Here is a 7,401-nt window from a genome sequence, read left to right as displayed (position 1 = left end):
GCAAGAAGGCAGCAATTCTAAGCAGCAGGACCACAGACTACGCTAGCCTTCCTTTGACTCTTAGGCTGATCACATGCCCACGACAGCATGTGCTATCACACCTTACAGATAGAAGCAGGGAGAGACAGAACTGGGTGGGTTTTGTTAGGCTGGATTATTTTAGGACTCTTACATGGATTTTGATTTTAGAAAGAGGGAGAAGCTATGAGGTGAGGCATCTCCATGGTAGAATATTGAAATTTCTCCAGGGTCTGGCCTTCCCATCTCTTCCTTCTCTATGTTCTCACTCTGTTGTCATTCTGAGCAAGTCATATGTGCTAAGCCATGCTTCCATCTATCTTATGTCATAGGGTAATATATTCATAGCTAGAAAGGATTGTAGACATCATCGAGTTCAACACTCTCATGAAGACACTAAGGTAAAAGTCTTAACTGACTTGCCCAGGGTCACACAGCTAGTGAGTATGTGAGGCAGGATTCAAATCCAGGTCTTCCTGGCTCCCAAGTCTAACATTCTACCCGTTGTACCACACTACCTCTTAAAAGGTAGACATCATCATTAGCAACAGGATGTCTTGGGTCCAGAGGACATCAAAAGCTCTGGACAGTGAAAAATCATCATCACAAGGTTAGTGACAGTTGTCTTTGATAACCATTTTGGAATTCTTCCTTCTCTTTGAAAAGAAGGAAGGGCAGAAGTAATCACAGACAAGCAGGGAAGCTTTGAAAGTTATATGTTGATTTATCATATCATTTAAAAGAAAAGCAAGTCATTAAGAATGAACACTTGCAGTTTCATGTACAATCCTTTTTTTCCATACTACTGAGAATATGAAAATGCTCATATTAGTTTGTGTCATAATCTTTTTAAATTTTAAAACAAAACTTATTCCCTCTTGTTTCAAACGTGTCTGTGTCAGAGATTGTAAAGATCATGTCCTATGCACATCAATGAGTACCTGCTTAAAGATTCTCCTACCGTCTTGTGCACTTCATGACCTGATCTGGGGTTTTTTTGGCAAAGATACTGGAGTGGTTTGCCATTTCTTTTCCAGCTCATTTTACAGATGAGGAAACTGAGGCAAACAGGGTTAAGTGACTTGCCCGGGATCACACAGCTAGTAAGTGTCTGAGGTTGAATTTGAACTCAGGTCTTCCTGACTCCAGGCCCAGCTTTCTATCCATTGTGCCACCTAGCTGCCCCATTCTGAGTCCTAGAAATCTGCATAGAGGTAAAAGTAGCATACCCTAGGTATTTGAGCTATTGTGAGGAGCCTTCTGGAAAATGTCTGGGGGAGACAAGTGTACTTCATTAACATTACGCAATATTAAGATTGCTGGGGAGAGACGCTGTTACTAATAAAGACAAGCCTGCTGGTGGATCAGCTAATATCCTGACGTGCAACCAGGCTCCTGCTTCTGCAAACATGTGATGCCACTAAGATAAATTACTTTCTACCAATATAAATATGATTACAATCAATACAGTTAGTAAATAACCTGGCTTGCAGAACAAAGGAAAATATCGATAGTAAATTCATTTCTATTGACAAGAAAACCAAGCTGGGTTGGTGTGTGTGTGTGTGTGTGTGTGTGTGTGCGCGTGCATGCATGTGTGTGTATGTGTGTGGAGTGTGTTTCTCTGTATTTATACACAAATGCTCATACAGCTGGGAAAGAAACGTTTTTGAGCATATAGAAACTGGCTTTGGGAGCCAATTGCTCTGATAAAATATATTTTCATCAGTTCACAAACATGGGAGTTAATGGTAAATGGTGGAGGGAGGAGCGTGGAATATCCGTGTCAAAAAGAATTCTATTTGGGGCACCTTATGCTTGATGATTTTGAGCAAGTCATTTCCCCTCTGTGGACCTCAGTTTCCTCCTCTGGGCGATGAGGTGATTAGACTAGACAGATGTCTCTAAAGTCTCTACCAGCTTTAAATCCTGAGATCCTTCAGGGATTCAGGTACCCATCTGCTTGAGCTTTTACTATTTTTTCCCTCATGGCCGATTGATCTCTGAATCTCTATCTCCTCACCTGTAAAGTAGTGACAATAATGCCTATTTTGACCCACTCATGGAACTGTTCTACTGAGGTCATGGATTTGCAAGGCTCTGGGAAGAGTTAAGCACTGTAGGCATGTGAGGTGTTACAACACATCTGTATCTGTGTCTCCCCCCTCTTATTCTCTCTCCCGCCTCCCTCATTATCAGCTTTATAACAGTGGGAGTTCTGGGTCTAAAGTTCCCTTTTCAGCAACTTAAAGGAAAATCTTTAGCCTTAGGAACATTTGTCAAGGTAGAAACAGCAAGGAGGGAGGGAGGAAAGAGGTTCTTGCAAAGTCATCATTTTCCATCCAAAATGTAAGAGAGCTCACAAACCCATTTATTTGAGGATAGTCATCATACTCCCCCCAGGTCTTCTCTTCCTTGATCAATAGGCATTTATTAAGTTATTATGTGTCAGACATTGTGCTAGGTGCTGGAGATACAAAACAAAAAAAGGAAAACAGTTACTATTCTCAAAGCATTTACTTTCTATCCAAGTGTATAAACAAATACTCCTGATCTTATCATTGAACTTTCAGGGTATAGGAAATGACCACTGGAATTCTCTCCTTTCTTCCAAAAACTAAGAAGGCCTAAAGTAATGATATAAAATTTGCTTGTGAGGTTGGCTGGCAGATTGGCTGGCAGAATACTATTGGGTCCTAAGAAACAATGAATATAAGGAATTCAAAAAAATATGGTCAGACTTATGTGAACTGATGCAGCAGAAAAGAAGCAATTAGATACAATAACTGAAATGATGTCAGTGAAACAGCCCATGGAAAAAACAAAACAAAAATAACTGAATGTCGTGTACTCATAATGAGCAAGCTTGGTCCTGAAGAAGAGATATGAGAATACCCCCCACCCTTCTTTGAAGAGGTGGCACTATGGGTAGGGAACATTGCATATAATGTCAGAATTGGTAGATGTGTTGTCTGTTTTTTGCTGAAATGCCTTTCCCCTCTCTTTTCTTTTAATTCTTTGTTATAAAGAATGAGATGGGGAGGAAGAAGGAATATATTGGGAAATGAAGATGATAAAAAAAGATAGCAAAATTTATGTTAAAAGTGTGTAAGAGCTTAACTAATCATTAATCAGATGAAATTTGATTAATTATACTGACCTATCTCTGTTCTAAGGAACAGTTAGTTTGGGTTCTCAGGAAATGATTGCCACATCAAAAAAGGAAAAGAAGGAAGGAAAGAAGGAAGGAAGGAAGGAAGGAAGGAAGAAGGAAAGAAAGAAAGAAAGAAAGAAAGAAAGAAAGAAAGAAAGAAAGAAAGAAAGAAAGAAAGAAAAGAAAGAAACAATCAAGCCAACCTTTTTGAAGCACAGTCTCATCTATCTGAGGTGGAATTCCTATTTTTAATCACCTGATGTTTCTTCCTCTTGAAAACAAGAATAATAGGATGGGTAATGTAAGGGAGACCAACAGGAGCATCTAATATTCTTATAAATTATTTCATTCATGTGGCAACCATTTCTTGAGTAGCAACTATATGCCAATCTTACTGTGTGTGGAGAATACAAAGATAGATGCCATGTGGTCCTTGCCCTTCCGGGTACCAGTGCTATGGCCTTAAGATCCAAGATGACCCAGGCTGTAGCTAGCTGTGGTCTGACCTTGGAGTCTGCATTGAATTTCTCAAATGGAATTGCAGTAGAGAAAGGGGACAGGAGCCACTAATTCCAGTGGAACAGCTGGAGAACAGATGGCTGTAAATTTTAAGATGTCCTGTCTTTATACTGTCTTCTGGAATGGAGCCAATATTGACATTAAAGTATGAGAGATACAGCTGGCATTTGAGGATTTGGCTTTCCATTTCACCAGAAAAGTAGGGGTATCAAGACCAGAAACAGAGGAATAGGTCTAGCAAAGCCATGTAACACACTCTTCTAAGTTAATCCAACCATCCACCCAGGCCATTTTGCTATCTGCCTGCTGCCATTTCCCTACTTATCACCATCTACATCAGCATCATCTGTTTCAGACCTTGATCTCAGCTCCCTGGATTGCCAGTTTCTATGCCTTCAGTCCCTTGTGAAATTATTCTGTTTATCTTTGGAGCTTCTCATCTATGGACCAATCAACTTGGTTGGTGACTGGGTGAGTACAAAGAAGGACACAGTCCACAAGTATATAGGAGCTGGTCACAGACCCCTTGTCAGTCTTCACCTTCATAGCCATCTGGCCATTTACTCAGGTCATCTTGCCATCTGCCTGTCACTGTTAGCATGCCTTCTCCTGCTATATTCACATCCTCTTTCCCAACTTCTTCCTAGGTTGCTCTGGGCCCTAGATTATAATTATAATATCATTGCTTCTAAAAAAAAAAAGATATGTCAATTAACCATCCTGTACATCAATTTGTCATCCCTGTAACTCTTCAAACCAAAACTCCTTTCCCTGGCCACCGTTTCCCTATATGTGTGGTCTTCCTTTATTAGAATGTAAATTACCTGAAGTTAGGAGCCATCTCACTTTTGTATTGTATGCTAAGCTTTTAGCATAGCATATGGCATATAGTAAGTACTTAAAAAGTACTATTTCATTCATCCATCTATCTATCCAACTATTCATGGAACTTATAAACTAGTTTGTAAATAAGATGTGTACATAAAAACCAGAATGCAAAGAAGAATGGAACGTATCAAAATTGGGGCTCAGTCCATAATGAGATGAGCCAGATCAGGTAAGCTCAGGATCCAGGCACTGGATTGTCAGTGTGTTAGTCAGTAAATGTGCATTTGTTAAGCAGCTACTCTGTGCCAGGCCCTGTGCTAGGCAAGGGAGATAGCAACAAAGGCAAAAGACAGTCTCTGCCCTCGAGGAGTTCACACTAAGAGGAGAAACAATAAGTGAACAAATTTATACAAATGAACTAGATACAGGATTAATAGGAAAGAATTAATAGAAGAAAGGCACTAGAATTGAGGGGTCAGGAAAGACTTCCTGTGGAAGGCGGGATTTTAATTGGGACTTGAAGGAAGCTAGAGAAGCTGGGAAGCAGAGATGAGAAGGGAGAGCATTTCAGGCATAGTGGACAGTGAGAGAAGATACCCAGAACCAAGAGATGGAATGTCTTGTTCTTGAAACAATAAGGAGGCTAGTGTCCCTGGATCAAAGAATATGTGGCTGGGGGTTGGGGTGGTATAGAATACAGGAAAGATGGAGGATGATAGGTTATGAAGGGCTTTGAACATCAGGCAGAACTACTAGGGCAGGACAGACAATGGGGGAATCTCCTAGTACCCAGTAATAGGAAGAACTTTAATCATCATAGGGGTCTATTAGTAGACAAAAAGATGATATTTCAATAATTGGGGAGAACAGACAGCATCCAGGGAATCTGGGAGTAATAAATTAGTGGAGATCCTTTCAAGCAGACAGTCAGTGTGGGGAAATTCATTAGCAGGTTATGGGGACCCTGCCGTCAACAGTGAGGTTTGGGGATAGAAATCACATAATCACAAAACATTAGTGTTGGAAATATTTACAGAACTGATCCAGGCCGACCAATACCTGAATGGGAATATTCCCTGACAAGTGGCCATTCAGCTTCCTCTCTACAAATTCCAGGGAGGGAAAGCCTACCCATTAACTTGTAAAGAAGTCCACTTCACTTTGAGGTAGTTCTAATAGGGCATTTTGGGCTTACATAAAGCTGAAATCCACTCATTGGCAACTTCTACTTGTTGCTCCTAGTTTTTCCCCATAAGGATCAAGAAGAAAAAACATAACCTCTTTTCCCCATGACAACTCTTCTGTTTCCTCACTAAAATTTTCTTTCCCTTAGGCAAAATATCAATTCAATTCAAAAGCATCTAAAAAGAGCCTGGCATTTGCCAGACACTATTCCAGGGATACAATGATAAAAATGAATGAGTTCCTGACCTCAAGGGGTTTACATTTTACTAGAGGATGTTGTTGTTGTTGTTCATTCTTCGTTCTTGAAGAGGACCAATGACATCAGGAGGGTGATGTCTTGATTTGTAGGTGAATTGGATTTAAGTGATGCAGAGCTGTGCAAACTCATCAGCCTCACTCTCTCCTCCAGAGTCATCGTAGTCCATTGTCAAGGCATAAATCAAGATGACTGGGGAAAGCAACAAGGATAGTTAAGTATGTTAAATATATACAAAGTAATTTCAGGGTTGAGAGGGATAGCACTAACAAGTGGCTGACTGAAGGAGAATCAGGAAAGACTTATGAGAGGTGGCACCAGATTTATGCTTCGAAGGAAGGTAAAGATTCTAAGAAGGAGAGTTTTCAGACAAGGGGAAGAATAGTGACAAAGCAATGAAGACAAAGGATGGAATGGCATGTATGAGGAACTGCAAGTAGGCTAGTTTGGTTACGGTATAGAGTGTATGGGATGGAGGAGGGAAAGGAGAAGTGTCATCAGTTTGGAAAAAATAGGTTGAAGCCAGATTAAAGAGGACTTTAAAGGCCAGACGGAAATTTGTATTTGACCCTAGAGGCAATAAGAAACCACTAAAGACTCTTGTACATGAAAGTGACGTAGGCAGAATAGATAGTAGAGGACCTGGGTTCAAATCCTACTTCTGATATTTACTACCTGGGTGATTATGGGCCATGAACTGTCAGTACTCACATAGTTTCATTTGAAATTCCAACAGGATTTGGGGCACCAACTCATTAGTTTTAGCACAAAACAGACACACAAGGTTCCTAACCATGAGACATTATTCATTGTGAAATACATTTATACCTTCTGGGTAAGCTGCGTTTCCAAAGACGAGGTCCACAGAAGCATCTGGAGACCTTTAAGAATGACTCACAGTTTATTCATATTATGGCAGTGTAGGATTGAGACCATACAACTACTCAAAAGGAGAAGGGTGGATAAGTTAGTTTATAATGCATGAAGGCTTGTAATAATATCCATTGACCTAGAGGTGCTCTCTATCTAATCACAGTTGGGGGAAAATGTGGTTAGCTTTGATGTTGGATATAGTATGCATAATAGTAATGATGTGTTGCATTGACTGCTACAGAAAATGTAGGCAAAGGAAGAGAAGGCTATCCAGGTATTGTTTCAGACACCTTAATGCCCAAATACAATGAGACCAAGGATTGGAAGAAGTGTGAGAAACATTCCCCAGCAGGCACTCCTACGTGAAGCAGTGGTAACTCTTTACTAGGTTATTACAAAGAGACAGCTTAACAAGAATAGCAATCAGGAGTAGAGACATAACGGCATTGAAGGGAAGGGGGGAAAGCCATGAAATTTGCAGAAAAAATCCCCACCTTTCTTTAGTGCTGATAGAAGTTAGAATTCTACTTTCAATATGTGTAAATTACAAAGAAGGAAATTTAGGCTT

Source organism: Vombatus ursinus, unplaced genomic scaffold (genome assembly GCF_900497805.2).
Source record: "Vombatus ursinus unplaced genomic scaffold, bare-nosed wombat genome assembly UNPS02014786.1, whole genome shotgun sequence".
Taxonomy (NCBI): domain Eukaryota; kingdom Metazoa; phylum Chordata; class Mammalia; order Diprotodontia; family Vombatidae; genus Vombatus; species Vombatus ursinus.
The sequence above is the reverse complement of the archived record's forward strand: the minus strand, read 5'-3'. Positions refer to the sequence as shown.